The sequence below is a fragment of the Paramisgurnus dabryanus genome, chromosome 9, assembly GCF_030506205.2.
Source record: "Paramisgurnus dabryanus chromosome 9, PD_genome_1.1, whole genome shotgun sequence".
In the NCBI taxonomy this organism is placed as follows: domain Eukaryota; kingdom Metazoa; phylum Chordata; class Actinopteri; order Cypriniformes; family Cobitidae; genus Paramisgurnus; species Paramisgurnus dabryanus.
The window spans coordinates 41,915,509-41,934,906 of record NC_133345.1 but is presented as its reverse complement, the minus strand read 5'-3'; the positions used below and the strand labels follow the sequence as shown (position 1 = coordinate 41,934,906).

Here is a 19,398-nt window from a genome sequence, read left to right as displayed (position 1 = left end):
CTTCATACTACAGCTGTCGAAAAACCACAGCAACGTCGACAGACCTGGAAGCATAGCTGTACTTGTTTAACTCACAACGACAACGGGAAAGTCATTGAGCCCTGTGTTTTTATTTATCCACGTTCTAAAATTGCTATGCTTTCGTTGTTTCTTGATTGCTCTGTACATTTTTTTTTGTTTCTATTCCACGTAAAGTTACTTTGTAATAACGAAACCATATATTTGAATGCGCAATTTAAATCCATTTGATTTAAATTGTTTCACATATTTCACTCTACACGGTTCAACCGGGCTGGAAACGGAATAAAAACAGGGTAGATCTCGAAGAATGTTTGGTCTCAGACGTGGCTTCGTGCGCTTTCCACCTGGTCACACACAGTAAATGAAATGTTAGTCGGACGGCCTCCGGGGGCGCCGTCGATGTGATCGGTCACAGGAAGATGCGGCCGTCTGGCCTCAAAGGGTGTCGCTCATACTTACCTGGCAGGGGAGACACCATGATCATGAAGGTGGTTCACCCAGGGCGAGGCTCAGCCATTGCACTCCGGTTGGGCTGACCCTTTGCGAATTCCCCAAATGTGGGAATCTCGACTGCAAAATTTCTGATAGTGGGGGACTGCGTTCGCGCTCTCCCCTGACCTTTGTGTTAAAAATAGATTCGCTTGTCGTTTTACGTAAAATCCAAGAGACGTCTAACCACGGCCCAAGAATACATTAGTCATCAAAAAAGCGGCTATTCAACGACTACATAACTTTTAATAGACAGCGAATAAGTGTCTAGGCTAAAACAAGGCTTAATTTGGGCTGTCAGTGAAAATCTAATAGCCGTTTGACCATTCCAAACGAATAGACTAGCCATTAAATAGAACCACAATCAAACGGCTACATGTCTAAGAGCACAAAATAATGCTTAGATGATTCTTTTACTTCCAATATAAGAGGTTCTCGGGAATGGCAATCATCCAAACTAATAAATTATAAAGGCTTTTATAAGAAAATGACAACAGTTAAACAACCTAGACAGCGTTGGGCAATACAAAATGCTAATAAATACAAGACAAATTGAAATATTGTACATGCATGTACATTAAACAAGCCAACAAATCTGCCAATGGGCTACGACAATTTTTCTTGAATTAAGTGTTTATATCTAGATTTGTTTCTTACCCCTTTGGCAGATTTATTTGCTTGTTTTAAGCCCAAATTCTGAGTTTTTTCTCCCTAAAGGCTAGGTTTATTTTCTTAGGGCGTTTTGCTCATCAAAAAATGCATCTTATTTTAAGACTTTCTAGATATTTGTATAGTTAAAACAGTTCGAAATAACAAGTAAGAAATGATTTTTTGCAATGTATTCATTCATTCGCTACCCTTCATACTACAGCTGTCGAAAAACCACAGCAACGTCGACAGACCTGGAAGCGTAGCTGTATTTGTTTAACTCACAAAGACAACGGGTAAAGTATTTTCTTGATTACCTAAATGACTTGCTGTAGGAAAATAAGTTTAGGTTTAAGGGGGGAAATACAGTTTAAAGGGATATTTCAATTTATGATGATAATTCTGTCATCATTTACTCATGCATACAGGCTTACAACAACACGAGGATTAGTTTTTTTCTGAGTAACACAAAAGAAGGTATTTTGAGGAATGATGGTAAACCCACAGCAGATAGTCACCATTGACTTCCATAGTAGGAATAAAAAAATATGATGGAATTTAATAGGTACCATCAACCGTGTGCTAACCATCACTTTGCAAAATATTTTCTTCATCATTTATCACGATACTTCCAAAATATTTTTTCCTACTAAGTCAATATTTCATTATTTGCTTTACAAGCTTAAAAATGATGGTGACAGGATTCCATGGTAATCACAAACAGGTAAACAAGTAAAATAATCACTATTTACTTTTAAAAGCATTTTGAAAATTGCTTGCTTATGCTGGGAGTAAAGGTATTTCATGCAAAAGGTATTTCCTCTTTAAAAGGTAATGTATGCTTCTTTTAAAGCTGACACATTTGCCACATTAAAATAACAGAAATGTGTACTGTTTAAACTTTTTGGAGCCGGTGTGTCTGTGTTCTTGGGGCACACATCTACATGTAAAAGCAGAATTGCTTATTATTCTTCTCTATTTCTTGTATAGGTCAATTATGAGTGAAGAACCGTTCACCAAATGAAGACCGCAGCCAGGTGACGGGATCCTGTGGTAATCACAAACAGGTAAACCAGTAAAATAATCATCATTTAATGTTAAAATAATTTTGAAAATTGAAGTTCTGTGTGTTCTTATTGTACTTTATTTATTTCTGCAGGTAAGCACCATACCGTAAGCTTCATTCCCTTTATAACAGGTAAGGTTCATACTGTTTTATTCTTTTGTACTGTTTTATTCGTACTGTTTTAAATCATTCAGTAAATGCAAAGTTAAACTGATGTGTTTTTAATCTAGATTTAAAAGTGTCTACTGTTGAAGCACATCTGATCTCTTCTGAAAGCTGATAATAACTGAATGCTGAGGCACCTTGTTTTGAGTGAACCCTTGTTTTTTCTAAATGACCTGATCCTATTGATCCGAGTAATCGGTTTCATATTCGATTAGCATATCTGTCATGTATTGTAGCCATGAAGTGGTTTTTAAACAAGAAACAGTACTTTTTAAATCCATTGACCATTGCAATAATCGGCCCTGCTGGTGATGAAAGCATGAACAAGTTTCTCTAAGTCCTGTCTTGAGACAAAACCTCTAATTCTGGCAATATTTCTGAGATGGTAGTAAAAGCAGAATTCCTTATTATTTTTCTCTATCTCAGGCTCTACGGCATATATGTCATGATTTTATTTGTCTATTTATATGTCTATTTACAAGGACTGCCTTGGCCAAATGTTATTGTTAATTAATATTGAAGCAGTTATTTAACATAGGTCCTTTGAGTAGTGATTTGTGTAATGATCCATATATCTATTTTTATGTATATTTTTAACTTAGGAATGTGATTTTAAAGCTCATATTTGTTATTGTATGACACCTCTCATGTTATGAAAGTAAAAAATAAATGTATTTTCTGATGTCTTGCATTTCTGTTTTTAAACTGTTAATCCTTATCAAGTGCTATACATTAGAAAGTGGATATAGAGTGAAATGCACACGGTGAATAATGAACGCAGACCTTCAGTGCCGGACCTCTGACCCGCTAACCTCCATCCCGACAGCCAGCGCCTTCTCCGGATGCCATTGCGGTATCGCTTCTCGGCTTTTTGGGTAAGATCGAGTGGACACCGGGGACTACACGTTTAAATGGATTTTTGACCTTCGGCTATGGAAGCGAGGCTTGTTCCGTCCACTCCGTGCATCGACTCTGGCGCTTTCCGGGGACAAATAAGGTGAGTTTAAAATCAGAGTTTGCTTCTTTAGTGCGTGGTTGCCAGTTTGTTTGCCAGTCCGTGGTCCATAATACGTTCCGCGTTCGTGGTCTCTCCATCGCTCAGTACCTTTCTGTGTTTCTATTTTACGTAAAGCTAACACCAAAACGATTGTGGAAGGCGCTTTATAGATTGTTCTCAAAGAAAAAAAACGAGAAACAAACCCATGTGAATATGGGTCAAATTATCTAGGCGGAGCACTTCGTTCAAAGAAAAACGCAACAGAATTGTTTGCGTTGAACAAAGACAATGGTGCCTGCAGACATCGAATGTGTATTGTGGATAAAAAATGGCCAGTGGGGTGGGACAATTTTTCTTGAATTAAGTGTTTATGGGAAAAGTTCACGAATTTTTTCTTACCCTGTAGTCAGATTTATTTGCTTGTTTTAAGCATAAAATAACAGGAGAAGAAATTGTGTAGGGGGAGCAGAGGGTTTTTTTTTCGTTCAAAGAAAAGCAGCGTGGCACGAATGAATGTTTGGCTGAAATGCTATCGTAATTTCCCCCTTAATTTTCCTTACAAACATGAAACCAGAGAGAAGGGTCAGTTGGCATCGAATTGCACCTTGTATTCGGTGATTGATTGAGGAAAAATATGCGTATGTGTATATATATACTTGTTTTGTTGAACAGAGACAATGGCCGCGTGCTCCAGCGTCACCTATATGCCTATTTCACAAAATGGCGGCTTTGACCGGAAGTAGGGAAAACATCGTTCAGGTTGCACCACTACGATGGCCACTCAATATAGTATGGACTGACAGCTGCTTTGTTTTCTCCTACACATGAATTTACTTGTAAAAATAACAATAACAGATATTGTCGATTGGTGTTATATTATTTTTTTAGCATTTCGTATTATCAAAATATATCATATGTTAGACAGCTTATCAATTTTAAATAAAATAACGAGACATACATAACTATTCGTGTCTGCTCCCGTTTATTGTAATGAGTGTGCACATTTGGAGAAATACTTAGACATTTTACTTCTTATTTCTTTAGACTGAATAATTATTTCTTATTAATTCCAAAGTATGCGACCCGATGATCTAATCGTGGTGTATGTGCTATTCCTCGTTTGTTTGCCTGCATCCATTGCTTTACGGCTTGCTTGTTGCGTTTAAATGCACATTTGATTTCTTTACCAGCATTGGATTTAGACCATTCAATGAGAAGAGTTAACAGCGTTTATTATGATTGATAAGCCCTCAACGGAGAATGAGGTCGGCATACATTAAAAGCCTTATTTTGTTTTTATCGTGTGCCTTCCAAAATGTATGCGACGAAACTTAAATCACGCAAAATATGAATGGTAACTAGACGTGCTTGTTGTGTGCAAGGAGTGCATTTATTTGTAAACTTTTGCTAAATCAAAATGGTTTATTTGTATTTGCTTTTTACCTGGGTTTTATCAGGTTCGCAGTCGGGACATTTTTAATCCATAGTGTATGCATAATTAATTTCAAAGAAATAAGAAGTAAAATGTGTAAGTATTCCTCAAAATGTGCTTTGGACTAAGTGCTCCATCATCACAGCAAACGGGAGCAGACCCGAATAGGTATGTCTAGTTATTTTATTAAAAATTTCCAGCCGTCTGTAAATTTATGTTTGAAAGAAAAAAGTAAATTAATATCTTACTTACTGTTTTTGTCTTGTTTTCTAGTGAATATCTGACAATGCTTAAATGGAGATACATTTACTTGGTAAGCAAAGTGGCTTAAGATATTATGTATTGTAATAGAAAATTGTTATAAAAACGTTTTGTTTTTGCTGGGAATTGTTGTATATATTTCACAGCTATATAATTAATTATAATAACGCACTTTTTGTTGATAAACATGTTAAAAAATACATTAACACATAATAATGTGGCAACAAATCAAATGTGCATTTAAATGCAACAAGCAAAAATAAATAAATAAAGCAAATGCACGGAAAAGAAACGAGGAATAAAAGAAACACCGCGATTAAAAAAATCAGATCGCATACTTTGTAATAATTGAAATAAATTATAAAAATCAACAGGTTTATATTTAAAACAAATAAAAAATATCTGCCAGCGGGGTAAGAAAAATAAACTTAATTCTAGTTTCAACTTAATTCAATAATAAACTCAATTTAGGTTTATTTTTCTTACCCCACTGGCAGATATTTTTACTTGTTTTAAGCCTTAACCTATTACATTTTAGAATTTATTTCAGTAAACAAGACTTAAATTCTAAGCCACTTTGCTTATTAAGTAAATGTATCTCGATTTAAGAATTATTTTTTAACTCGAAAACATTAAGAAAATACTAAGTAAACGAACAAATTGGGATGTTCAAAACACTTAAATATTTTTTTTCACTCTACCCTTCATATTACAGCTGTCGAAAAACCACAGCAACGTTGACAGACCCGGAAGCCATGATACATTAGCAGTTTTTAAAATAAGTTAAATCTAGAATCCTTATTGGTTTTAGATACTTTAAAGCAATGAATGATCTTCTTTCTTTTGAATTGATTTGGTATTATGGAGGAGCTCTGTGTCTGGTTATTGAAGATGATTTGTTCTTTGCTCCTATGTTGGCTTATTTTTTTGTTATTTCCATTACTATATATATTTTTTTCTTTGTTTTTTCTGATTTGAGGTTATGAAAATGTTTTAATTTGTAATAAAGGTTTTTTGAAAATTCTAAATTCTCTCTATCTCTCTCTCTCTCTCTCTCTCTCTCTCTCATGAGCGTGGATCAGATCCTGCATTAAAACATGAACTTCTGATTTGCTAGCTCAACGTTCTACCTCTGGGTTATACAATGAGAACGTATAGAGTTAAATGCCCGCTAGCCTCCACCCCAAAAGCCAGCGCCTTCGCCGGCTCCCCCTTTGGCTGCGTCTATTCCGGTATCGCTTCTCGGCCTTTTGGCTAAGATCAAGTGTAGTATCTGTTCTTATCAGTTTAATGTCTGATACGTCTCCTATCCGGGGAGGTCCGTGTACGTTTTGATAGTTTGTTTTTTCGTTTACACCAAAAAACAAAATAACGAGAAACCACACGTTTTTTGTTTGTCGTTTCAAACAAAAAAACAAAAACCGCTAAAATAAGAGCCGTTCTTCCGTTTTTGGTTTCTGAATCTAAAAACGAAAAACGACTAAACCAAATTCAAATAACGGTTCGATTTTGGTTTTTGGAAATTCCTTTTTTCATTTCTCTGTTTGAAGATCTACATTGAAAGAAAGACAGGTTGGCCACGTGACGCGGAAGTTATAGTAAATACAGCCTATCAAAATAAAAGCCGGTCATGCAGCACTAACCTAACACCAGAGTAACGTTAGAAGAAAAAAAAATCAATAAATAAATAGGCTTTGTTGTTACTGTTAGCGCAGAGTTGTTACTGTTAGCGCTATATTATATAATTAAATTAATATTTAATGTGGTTTCCACCAAACTGTTCCCCCTTTCTACCAGCAGGTGGCAGTATTTAAACGACTGACTGTATTGTGTTTTAGTTTATTCTTCCTGGGGTCTCCTCAAAATTCATTACATGTTTCACTTATATTTTTACACCATTCACACACCTACACACAATAACAATATACAAGACATAGCAGCTCAATGTCAAAGAAAAGAAAAACTCAAAAACAGCTAATTTTCTGGTATTATTCTATACTCCAATAAACATTCTATATTCACAAACAAAACTAAGTCATTGAATTCAACATAAATCTTCATAAAAATCAGAGTATACACCTATCAATAATCACTGTGTGAACAAGAAAAGTTTTAACTTCTTTTGAAAGTGTTTTTTATTATTTTCCAGCACCAAAAATCCTGGTAATGAGTTCCATGCCACCATAGCTTGATAAAACACTGACCGCTGTATTTGGTTTGTTCGACATAAAGGCAACACACATCGCATCTCACCTGTTTGTCTAGTGCAATAATTATGTGTATCTGAAAAAAAATTATAAATTGTTTCTGGAGTTTAGGATACAATAATATTTCTCATAAATGTTACTAAAAAGTACTTAAGTCTAATTTTTACAGTTAACCAACCCAAACTATCATGCATAACAATCACACTGGTTCTATATGGACAGCCCAAAACAATTCGAGCTGCTTTATTTTGAGCAACCTGAAGTCTGTGTAGATTGTTTTCACTTGTATTTGACCAAACAACTGAGGTATAATCCAAATGAGAAAGCACTAATGACTGAACCAGTTGTTTTGTTGTCCAACAAGGAATGAACTTCCTACATTGTCTAATAATAGCCCTGCTTCTACCCATTTTCTGTAAAATTTGGTTTATTTGACTATTCCAAGACAACTTGCTATCAACATACCTAATAATTTAGTTTCTTCTACTTGTTCAATCAAAGTATCTCCAGATAACAAGTTTAATGTGGGTGTCGTGTTTAAAAAAATTTTTGACCCAACTACCATACATTTTGTCTTTTTTGATGACTAATCTATTAGCACTAATCCATTGTGTAACTAAGGTCATTTCTTTATTTAAGATGTTATTAAGTTGATCTACTGTTCTTGCAGATGCATATAATGTACTGTCATCTGCATATATTGCCATGGTGGCATGTTCCAACACAAGGGGAAAATCATTTGTAAAGATAGAAAATAAAAGAGGCCCTAAACAACTACCTTGGGGCACTCCACACCTCATCTCTTCAACCTCAGAGTAACTACCATTAAAATACACAGTATACTCTCGGTTACTGAGATAACTCTCCATCCATTTAATAGGAGCTGCTTCAAATCCATAACAACATATTTTTTTGATTAACTATGATCTAAAACATCAAACGCAGCACTTAAATCCAACAAAACTGTACCAACCAAATTTTTCTTATCAATTTCCGTTAACTGATCAGTTTCCGATCAGTAATCTGAGTCAGTGCTGTAGTCGTGGAGTGACCCATTTTATATGAATGCTGATAAATTGTATTTTACCCATTAAAGCAAAATACTTCTGTATTTGATCGTACACTACTTTTAAATTGAACAGTTTTAAATTCCCTGAGTAGAATAGGAGGAGTGAGAATATGTGGGGGTGCAGATGGACAATGATGTGGAATTGAAAACGGGGGTGGGGGGTATTTTGTCATATTTCAGACCTCTGAATGAAATACATGGTTGGTTGTCTTCTCTTGTCCAGTAGACTTTCCTCTTTCACATCTGCATACACGCATCGCCCAAACATTAATTCAAATTGTATAATGTGAGGAAGCTTATACTAGACGGATAAAATGTTTATATAGAAGCAATTATAATAAACAGAGTTAAGCCTTAGGGCTTCACAGTTAATGTTCGGCAGCCATAGATTGCAAATGCAATGTCATTGAAAGCATTTATGTGCTATATATGTTGAAAAAATGTTTAAGACTTGGATCATCTTTACTTGCGTAACACAATGGGGGTGTTGTATGTTATACACACTGGAATAGAGGAGAAAGATTCACACACTATATAGCACACTGGTAAATTATTATTTTGGTCAGATGGCCTACTGCATTAGGACATTTCTGATGTTTGTTTGATCTGAGCTGCTAAGAAGCTGATAGCAGTGTTAGAATCAGGTTAAAACAGAAGGGCATGCAGGTTTAACTCTGGATCAGTAATCTTGATTTAAAACACAGTTACCAAAGACACAATACAGTCAGTCGTTTAAATACTGCCACCTGCTGGTAGAAAGGGGGAACAGTTTGGTGGAAACCACATTAAGTATTAATTTAATTATATAATATAGCGCTAACAGTAACAACTCTGCGCTAACAGTAACCACTAAGTCTATTTATTTATTTATTGATTTTTTTCTTCTAACGTTACTCTGGTGCTGCGTATTATCATGACCGGCTTTTATTTTGATAGGCTGTATTTACTATAACTTCCGCGTCACGTGGCCAACCTGTCTTTCTTTTAATGTAGATCTTCAAACGGAGAAATGAAAAAAGGAATTTCCAAAAACCAAAATCGGACCGTTATTTGAATTTGGTTTAGTCGTTTTTCGTTTTTAGATTCAGAAATCAAAAACGGAAGAACGGCTCTTATTTTAGCGGTTTTTGTTTTTTAGTTTGAAACGACAAACGAAAAACGTGTGGTTTCTAGTTATTTTGTTTTTTGGTGTAAACGAAAAAACAAACTATCAAAACGTACACGGACCCGGGGACTATATGTTAAATGGATTTTTGACCTTCGGAAATGGAAGCGGAGCTTGCTCCTTCCACTCCATGCATCAACATGGTATTGCAGTGTTTCCATGAATGGTGCGCTCCCCATCTCGGGGATAAATAAGTCAAGTATAAAAAAAAGAATTTGCTTCTTTTGTGCGTGAATGACGGTGTTTTTTCTAATCCGTGTGTTTTAAAATTGCTGTGATTTCGTTGGCTTTATTGGTTTAACGAAAAGCTTGCGTGGAAATGAACACGCTGATAAAGAAATGTTTTTGTAATGTATTTAATTAATTTCTTTACAAGTTTGCGGAGGTGATAAGAGGACGAATTAAACATCCTCGACACAGCTGAAGGCGCAACAAAAGCGAACGAGACCGATTGGAATGTTAAAAACACCTGAAAACTTTTTTCACTACCCTTCATACTACAGCTGTCGAAAAACCACAGCAACGTCGACAGACCTGGAAGCATAGCTGTACTTGTTTAACTCACAACGACAACGGGTAAGTCATTGAGCCCTGTGTTTTTATTTATCCACGTTCTAAAATTGCTATGCTTTCGTTGTTTCTTGATTGCTCTGTACATTTCTTTGTTTCTATTCCACGTAAAGTTACTTTGTAATAACGAAACCATATATTTGAATGCGCAATTTAAATCCATTTGATTTAAATTGTTTCACATATTTCACTCTACACGGTTCAACCGGGCTGGAAACGGAATAAAAACAGGGTAGATCTCGAAGAATGTTTGGTCTCAGACGTGGCTTCGTGCGCTTTCCACCTGGTCACACACAGTAAATGAAATGTTAGTCGGACGGCCTCCGGGGGCGCCGTCGATGTGATCGGTCACAGGAAGATGCGGCCGTCTGGCCTCAAAGGGTGTCGCTCATACTTACCTGGCAGGGGAGACACCATGATCATGAAGGTGGTTCACCCAGGGCGAGGCTCAGCCATTGCACTCCGGTTGGGCTGACCCTTTGCGAATTCCCCAAATGTGGGAATCTCGACTGCAAAATTTCTGATAGTGGGGGACTGCGTTCGCGCTCTCCCCTGACCTTTGTGTTAAAAATAGATTCGCTTGTCGTTTTACGTAAAATCCAAGAGACGTCTAACCACGGCCCAAGAATACATTAGTCATCAAAAAAGCGGCTATTCAACGACTACATAACTTTTAATAGACAGCGAATAAGTGTCTAGGCTAAAACAAGGCTTAATTTGGGCTGTCAGTGAAAATCTAATAGCCGTTTGACCATTCCAAACGAATAGACTAGCCATTAAATAGAACCACAATCAAACGGCTACATGTCTAAGAGCACAAAATAATGCTTAGATGATTCTTTTACTTCCAATATAAGAGGTTCTCGGGAATGGCAATCATCCAAACTAATAAATTATAAAGGCTTTTATAAGAAAATGACAACAGTTAAACAACCTAGACAGCGTTGGGCAATACAAAATGCTAATAAATACAAGACAAATTGAAATATTGTACATGCATGTACATTAAACAAGCCAACAAATCTGCCAATGGGCTACGACAATTTTTCTTGAATTAAGTGTTTATATCTAGATTTGTTTCTTACCCCTTTGGCAGATTTATTTGCTTGTTTTAAGCCCAAATTCTGAGTTTTTTCTCCCTAAAGGCTAGGTTTATTTTCTTAGGGCATTTTGCTCATCAAAAAATGCATCTTATTTTAAGACTTTCTAGATATTTGTATAGTTAAAACAGTTCGAAATAACAAGTAAGAAATGATTTTTTGCAATGTATTCATTCATTCGCTACCCTTCATACTACAGCTGTCGAAAAACCACAGCAACGTCGACAGACCTGGAAGCGTAGCTGTATTTGTTTAACTCACAAAGACAACGGGTAAAGTATTTTCTTGATTACCTAAATGACTTGCTGTAGGAAAATAAGTTTAGGTTTAAGGGGGGAAATACAGTTTAAAGGGATATTTCAATTTATGATGATAATTCTGTCATCATTTACTCATGCATACAGGCTTACAACAACACGAGGATTAGTTTTTTTCTGAGTAACACAAAAGAAGGTATTTTGAGGAATGATGGTAAACCCACAGCAGATAGTCACCATTGACTTCCATAGTAGGAATAAAAAAATATGATGGAATTTAATAGGTACCATCAACCGTGTGCTAACCATCACTTTGCAAAATATTTTCTTCATCATTTATCACGATACTTCCAAAATATTTTTTCCTACTAAGTCAATATTTCATTATTTGCTTTACAAGCTTAAAAATGATGGTGACAGGATTCCATGGTAATCACAAACAGGTAAACAAGTAAAATAATCACTATTTACTTTTAAAAGCATTTTGAAAATTGCTTGCTTATGCTGGGAGTAAAGGTATTTCATGCAAAAGGTATTTCCTCTTTAAAAGGTAATGTATGCTTCTTTTAAAGCTGACACATTTGCCACATTAAAATAACAGAAATGTGTACTGTTTAAACTTTTTGGAGCCGGTGTGTCTGTGTTCTTGGGGCACACATCTACATGTAAAAGCAGAATTGCTTATTATTCTTCTCTATTTCTTGTATAGGTCAATTATGAGTGAAGAACCGTTCACCAAATGAAGACCGCAGCCAGGTGACGGGATCCTGTGGTAATCACAAACAGGTAAACCAGTAAAATAATCATCATTTAATGTTAAAATAATTTTGAAAATTGAAGTTCTGTGTGTTCTTATTGTACTTTATTTATTTCTGCAGGTAAGCACCATACCGTAAGCTTCATTCCCTTTATAACAGGTAAGGTTCATACTGTTTTATTCTTTTGTACTGTTTTATTCGTACTGTTTTAAATCATTCAGTAAATGCAAAGTTAAACTGATGTGTTTTTAATCTAGATTTAAAAGTGTCTACTGTTGAAGCACATCTGATCTCTTCTGAAAGCTGATAATAACTGAATGCTGAGGCACCTTGTTTTGAGTGAACCCTTGTTTTTTCTAAATGACCTGATCCTATTGATCCGAGTAATCGGTTTCATATTCGATTAGCATATCTGTCATGTATTGTAGCCATGAAGTGGTTTTTAAACAAGAAACAGTACTTTTTAAATCCATTGACCATTGCAATAATCGGCCCTGCTGGTGATGAAAGCATGAACAAGTTTCTCTAAGTCCTGTCTTGAGACAAAACCTCTAATTCTGGCAATATTTCTGAGATGGTAGTAAAAGCAGAATTCCTTATTATTTTTCTCTATCTCAGGCTCTACGGCATATATGTCATGATTTTATTTGTCTATTTATATGTCTATTTACAAGGACTGCCTTGGCCAAATGTTATTGTTAATTAATATTGAAGCAGTTATTTAACATAGGTCCTTTGAGTAGTGATTTGTGTAATGATCCATATATCTATTTTTATGTATATTTTTAACTTAGGAATGTGATTTTAAAGCTCATATTTGTTATTGTATGACACCTCTCATGTTATGAAAGTAAAAAATAAATGTATTTTCTGATGTCTTGCATTTCTGTTTTTAAACTGTTAATCCTTATCAAGTGCTATACATTAGAAAGTGGATATAGAGTGAAATGCACACGGTGAATAATGAACGCAGACCTTCAGTGCCGGACCTCTGACCCGCTAACCTCCATCCCGACAGCCAGCGCCTTCTCCGGATGCCATTGCGGTATCGCTTCTCGGCTTTTTGGGTAAGATCGAGTGGACACCGGGGACTACACGTTTAAATGGATTTTTGACCTTCGGCTATGGAAGCGAGGCTTGTTCCGTCCACTCCGTGCATCGACTCTGGCGCTTTCCGGGGACAAATAAGGTGAGTTTAAAATCAGAGTTTGCTTCTTTAGTGCGTGGTTGCCAGTTTGTTTGCCAGTCCGTGGTCCATAATACGTTCCGCGTTCGTGGTCTCTCCATCGCTCAGTACTTTTCTGTGTTTCTATTTTACGTAAAGCTAACACCAAAACGATTGTGGAAGGCGCTATATAGATTGTTCTCAAAGAAAAAAAACGAGAAACAAACCCATGTGAATATGGGTCAAATTATCTAGGCGGAGCACTTCGTTCAAAGAAAAACGCAACAGAATTGTTTGCGTTGAACAAAGACAATGGTGCCTGCAGCCATCGAATGTGTATTGTGGATAAAAAATGGCCAGTGGGGTGGGACAATTTTTCTTGAATTAAGTGTTTATGGGAAAAGTTCACGAATTTTTTCTTACCCTGTAGTCAGATTTATTTGCTTGTTTTAAGCATAAAATAACAGGAGAAGAAATTGTGTAGGGGGAGCAGAGGGTTTTTTTTCGTTCAAAGAAAAGCAGCGTGGCACGAATGAATGTTTGGCTGAAATGCTATCGTAATTTCCCCCTTAATTTTCCTTACAAACATGAAACCAGAGAGAAGGGTCAGTTGGCATCGAATTGCACCTTGTATTCGGTGATTGATTGAGGAAAAATATGCGTATGTGTATATATATACTTGTTTTGTTGAACAGAGACAATGGCCGCGTGCTCCAGCGTCACCTATATGCCTATTTCACAAAATGGCGGCTTTGACCGGAAGTAGGGAAAACATCGTTCAGGTTGCACCACTACGATGGCCACTCAATATAGTATGGACTGACAGCTGCTTTGTTTTCTCCTACACATGAATTTACTTGTAAAAATAACAATAACAGATATTGTCGATTGGTGTTATATTATTTTTTTAGCATTTCGTATTATCAAAATATATCATATGTTAGACAGCTTATCAATTTTAAATAAAATAACGAGACATACATAACTATTCGTGTCTGCTCCCGTTTATTGTAATGAGTGTGCACATTTGGAGAAATACTTAGACATTTTACTTCTTATTTCTTTAGACTGAATAATTATTTCTTATTAATTCCAAAGTATGCGACCCGATGATCTAATCGTGGTGTATGTGCTATTCCTCGTTTGTTTGCCTGCATCCATTGCTTTACGGCTTGCTTGTTGCGTTTAAATGCACATTTGATTTCTTTACCAGCATTGGATTTAGACCATTCAATGAGAAGAGTTAACAGCGTTTATTATGATTGATAAGCCCTCAACGGAGAATGAGGTCGGCATACATTAAAAGCCTTATTTTGTTTTTATCGTGTGCCTTCCAAAATGTATGCGACGAAACTTAAATCACGCAAAATATGAATGGTAACTAGACGTGCTTGTTGTGTGCAAGGAGTGCATTTATTTGTAAACTTTTGCTAAATCAAAATGGTTTATTTGTATTTGCTTTTTACCTGGGTTTTATCAGGTTCGCAGTCGGGACATTTTTAATCCATAGTGTATGCTTAATTAATTTTAAAGAAATAAGAAGTAAAATGTGTACGTATTCCTCAAAATGTGCTTTGGACTAAGTCCCCCGTCATCACAGCAAACGGGAGCAGACCCGAATAGGTATGTCTAGTTATTTTATTAAAAATTTCCAGCCGTCTGTAAATTTATGTTTGAAAGAAAAAAGTAAATTAATATCTTACTTACTGTTTTTGTCTTGTTTTCTAGTGAATATCTGACAATGCTTAAATGGAGATACATTTACTTGGTAAGCAAAGTGGCTTAAGATATTATGTATTGTAATAGAAAATTGTTATAAAAACGTTTTGTTTTTGCTGGGAATTGTTGTATATATTTCACAGCTATATAATTAATTATAATAACGCACTTTTTGTTGATAAACATGTTAAAAAATACATTAACACATAATAATGTGGCAACAAATCAAATGTGCATTTAAATGCAACAAGCAAAAATAAATAAATAAAGCAAATGCACGGAAAAGAAACGAGGAATAAAAGAAACACCGCGATTAAAAAAATCAGATCGCATACTTTGTAATAATTGAAATAAATTATAAAAATCAACAGGTTTATATTTAAAACAAATAAAAAATATCTGCCAGCGGGGTAAGAAAAATAAACTTAATTCTAGTTTCAACTTAATTCAATAATAAACTCAATTTAGGTTTATTTTTCTTACCCCACTGGCAGATATTTTTACTTGTTTTAAGCCTTAACCTATTACATTTTAGAATTTATTTCAGTAAACAAGACTTAAATTCTAAGCCACTTTGCTTATTAAGTAAATGTATCTCGATTTAAGAATTATTTTTTAACTCGAAAACATTAAGAAAATACTAAGTAAACGAACAAATTGGGATGTTCAAAACACTTAAATATTTTTTTTCACTCTACCCTTCATATTACAGCTGTCGAAAAACCACAGCAACGTTGACAGACCCGGAAGCCATGATACATTAGCAGTTTTTAAAATAAGTTAAATCTAGAATCCTTATTGGTTTTAGATACTTTAAAGCAATGAATGATCTTCTTTCTTTTGAATTGATTTGGTATTATGGAGGAGCTCTGTGTCTGGTTATTGAAGATGATTTGTTCTTTGCTCCTATGTTGGCTTATTTTTTTGTTATTTCCGTTACTATATATATTTTTTTCTTTGTTTTTTCTGATTTGAGGTTATGAAAATGTTTTAATTTGTAATAAAGGTTTTTTGAAAATTCTAAATTCTCTCTATCTCTCTCTCTCTCTCTCTCTCTCTCTCTCTCATGAGCGTGGATCAGATCCTGCATTAAAACATGAACTTCTGATTTGCTAGCTCAACGTTCTACCTCTGGGTTATACAATGAGAACGTATAGAGTTAAATGCCCGCTAGCCTCCACCCCAAAAGCCAGCGCCTTCGCCGGCTCCCCCTTTGGCTGCGTCTATTCCGGTATCGCTTCTCGGCCTTTTGGCTAAGATCAAGTGTAGTATCTGTTCTTATCAGTTTAATGTCTGATACGTCTCCTATCCGGGGACTATATGTTAAATGGATTTTTGACCTTCGGAAATGGAAGCGGAGCTTGCTCCTTCCACTCCATGCATCAACATGGTATTGCAGTGTTTCCATGAATGGTGCGCTCCCCATCTCGGGGATAAATAAGTCAAGTATAAAAAAAAGAATTTGCTTCTTTTGTGCGTGAATGACGGTGTTTTTTCTAATCCGTGTGTTTTAAAATTGCTGTGATTTCGTTGGCTTTATTGGTTTAACGAAAAGCTTGCGTGGAAATGAACACGCTGATAAAGAAATGTTTTTGTAATGTATTTAATTAATTTCTTTACAAGTTTGCGGAGGTGATACGAGGACGAATTAAACATCCTCGACACAGCTGAAGGCGCAACAAAAGCGAACGAGACCGATTGGAATGTTAAAAACACCTGAAAACTTTTTTCACTACCCTTCATACTACAGCTGTCGAAAAACCACAGCAACGTCGACAGACCTGGAAGCATAGCTGTACTCGTTTAACTCACAACGACAACGGGTAAGTCATTGAGCCCTGTGTTTTTATTTATCCACGTTCTAAAATTGCTATGCTTTCGTTGTTTCTTGATTGCTCTGTAAATTTCTTTGTTTCTATTCCACGTAAAGTTACTTTGTAATAACGAAACCATATATTTGAATGCGCAATTTAAATCCATTTGATTTAAATTGTTTCACATATTTCACTCTACACGGTTCAACCGGGCTGGAAACGGAATAAAAACAGGGTAGATCTCGAAGAATGTTTGGTCTCAGACGTGGCTTCGTGCGCTTTCCACCTGGTCACACACAGTAAATGAAATGTTAGTCGGACGGCCTCCGGGGGCGCCGTCGATGTGATCGGTCACAGGAAGATGCGGCCGTCTGGCCTCAAAGGGTGTCGCTCATACTTACCTGGCAGGGGAGACACCATGATCATGAAGGTGGTTCACCCAGGGCGAGGCTCAGCCATTGCACTCCGGTTGGGCTGACCCTTTGCGAATTCCCCAAATGTGGGAATCTCGACTGCAAAATTTCTGATAGTGGGGGACTGCGTTCGCGCTCTCCCCTGACCTTTGTGTTAAAAATAGATTCGCTTGTCGTTTTACGTAAAATCCAAGAGACGTCTAACCACGGCCCAAGAATACATTAGTCATCAAAAAAGCGGCTATTCAACGACTACATAACTTTTAATAGACAGCGAATAAGTGTCTAGGCTAAAACAAGGCTTAATTTGGGCTGTCAGTGAAAATCTAATAGCCGTTTGACCATTCCAAACGAATAGACTAGCCATTAAATAGAACCACAATCAAACGGCTACATGTCTAAGAGCACAAAATAATGCTTAGATGATTCTTTTACTTCCAATATAAGAGGTTCTCGGGAATGGCAATCATCCAAACTAATAAATTATAAAGGCTTTTATAAGAAAATGACAACAGTTAAACAACCTAGACAGCGTTGGGCAATACAAAATGCTAATAAATACAAGACAAATTGAAATATTGTACATGCATGTACATTAAACAAGCCAACAAATCTGCCAATGGGCTACGACAATTTTTCTTGAATTAAGTGTTTATATCTAGATTTGTTTCTTACCCCTTTGGCAGATTTATTTGCTTGTTTTAAGCCCAAATTCTGAGTTTTTTCTCCCTAAAGGCTAGGTTTATTTTCTTAGGGCATTTTGCTCATCAAAAAATGCATCTTATTTTAAGACTTTCTAGATATTTGTATAGTTAAAACAGTTCGAAATAACAAGTAAGAAATGATTTTTTGCAATGTATTCATTCATTCGCTACCCTTCATACTACAGCTGTCGAAAAACCACAGCAACGTCGACAGACCTGGAAGCGTAGCTGTATTTGTTTAACTCACAAAGACAACGGGTAAAGTATTTTCTTGATTACCTAAATGACTTGCTGTAGGAAAATAAGTTTAGGTTTAAGGGGGGAAATACAGTTTAAAGGGATATTTCAATTTATGATGATAATTCTGTCATCATTTACTCATGCATACAGGCTTACAACAACACGAGGATTAGTTTTTTTCTGAGTAACACAAAAGAAGGTATTTTGAGGAATGATGGTAAACCCACAGCAGATAGTCACCATTGACTTCCATAGTAGGAATAAAAAATATGATGGAATTTAATAGGTACCATCAACCGTGTGCTAACCATCACTTTGCAAAATATTTTCTTCATCATTTATCACGATACTTCCAAAATATTTTTTCCTACTAAGTCAATATTTCATTATTTGCTTTACAAGCTTAAAAATGATGGTGACAGGATTCCATGGTAATCACAAACAGGTAAACAAGTAAAATAATCACTATTTACTTTTAAAAGCATTTTGAAAATTGCTTGCTTATGCTGGGAGTAAAGGTATTTCATGCAAAAGGTATTTCCTCTTTAAAAGGTAATGTATGCTTCTTTTAAAGCTGACACATTTGCCACATTAAAATAACAGAAATGTGTACTGTTTAAACTTTTTGGAGCCGGTGTGTCTGTGTTCTTGGGGCACACATCTACATGTAAAAGCAGAATTGCTTATTATTCTTCTCTATTTCTTGTATAGGTCAATTATGAGTGAAGAACCGTTCACCAAATGAAGACCGCAGCCAGGTGACGGGATCCTGTGGTAATCACAAACAGGTAAACCAGTAAAATAATCATCATTTAATGTTAAAATAATTTTGAAAATTGAAGTTCTGTGTGTTCTTATTGTACTTTATTTATTTCTGCAGGTAAGCACCATACCGTAAGCTTCATTCCCTTTATAACAGGTAAGGTTCATACTGTTTTATTCTTTTGTACTGTTTTATTCGTACTGTTTTAAATCATTCAGTAAATGCAAAGTTAAACTGATGTGTTTTTAATCTAGATTTAAAAGTGTCTACTGTTGAAGCACATCTGATCTCTTCTGAAAGCTGATAATAACTGAATGCTGAGGCACCTTGTTTTGAGTGAACCCTTGTTTTTTCTAAATGACCTGATCCTATTGA

The 19,398-nt window shown here is 35.7% G+C and overlaps 5 non-coding genes and 1 pseudogene across 5 annotated transcripts; all 6 read left to right on the top strand.

Moving 5' to 3' along the window:
- Window positions 1-472: 472 nt before the first annotated feature.
- LOC135752809 (U1 spliceosomal RNA) lies at window positions 473-637 on the top strand. Its single transcript, XR_010533330.1, has one exon. It is a non-coding gene; the product is annotated as a U1 spliceosomal RNA (small nuclear RNA).
- Window positions 638-6,313: 5,676 nt separating this feature from the next.
- LOC135752767 (U2 spliceosomal RNA) lies at window positions 6,314-6,502 on the top strand. Its single transcript, XR_010533294.1, has one exon. It is a non-coding gene; the product is annotated as a U2 spliceosomal RNA (small nuclear RNA).
- Window positions 6,503-9,472: 2,970 nt separating this feature from the next.
- On the top strand, window positions 9,473-9,697 carry LOC135752772 (U2 spliceosomal RNA; annotated as a pseudogene).
- A 783-nt stretch (window positions 9,698-10,480) lies between these two features.
- Window positions 10,481-10,645, top strand: LOC135752808 (U1 spliceosomal RNA). The gene has a single exon (XR_010533329.1). It is a non-coding gene; the product is annotated as a U1 spliceosomal RNA (small nuclear RNA).
- A 5,677-nt stretch (window positions 10,646-16,322) lies between these two features.
- LOC135752744 (U2 spliceosomal RNA) lies at window positions 16,323-16,513 on the top strand. Its single transcript, XR_010533272.1, has one exon. It is a non-coding gene; the product is annotated as a U2 spliceosomal RNA (small nuclear RNA).
- Window positions 16,514-17,296: 783 nt separating this feature from the next.
- LOC135752807 (U1 spliceosomal RNA) lies at window positions 17,297-17,461 on the top strand. The gene has a single exon (XR_010533328.1). It is a non-coding gene; the product is annotated as a U1 spliceosomal RNA (small nuclear RNA).
- Window positions 17,462-19,398: the final 1,937 nt, after the last annotated feature.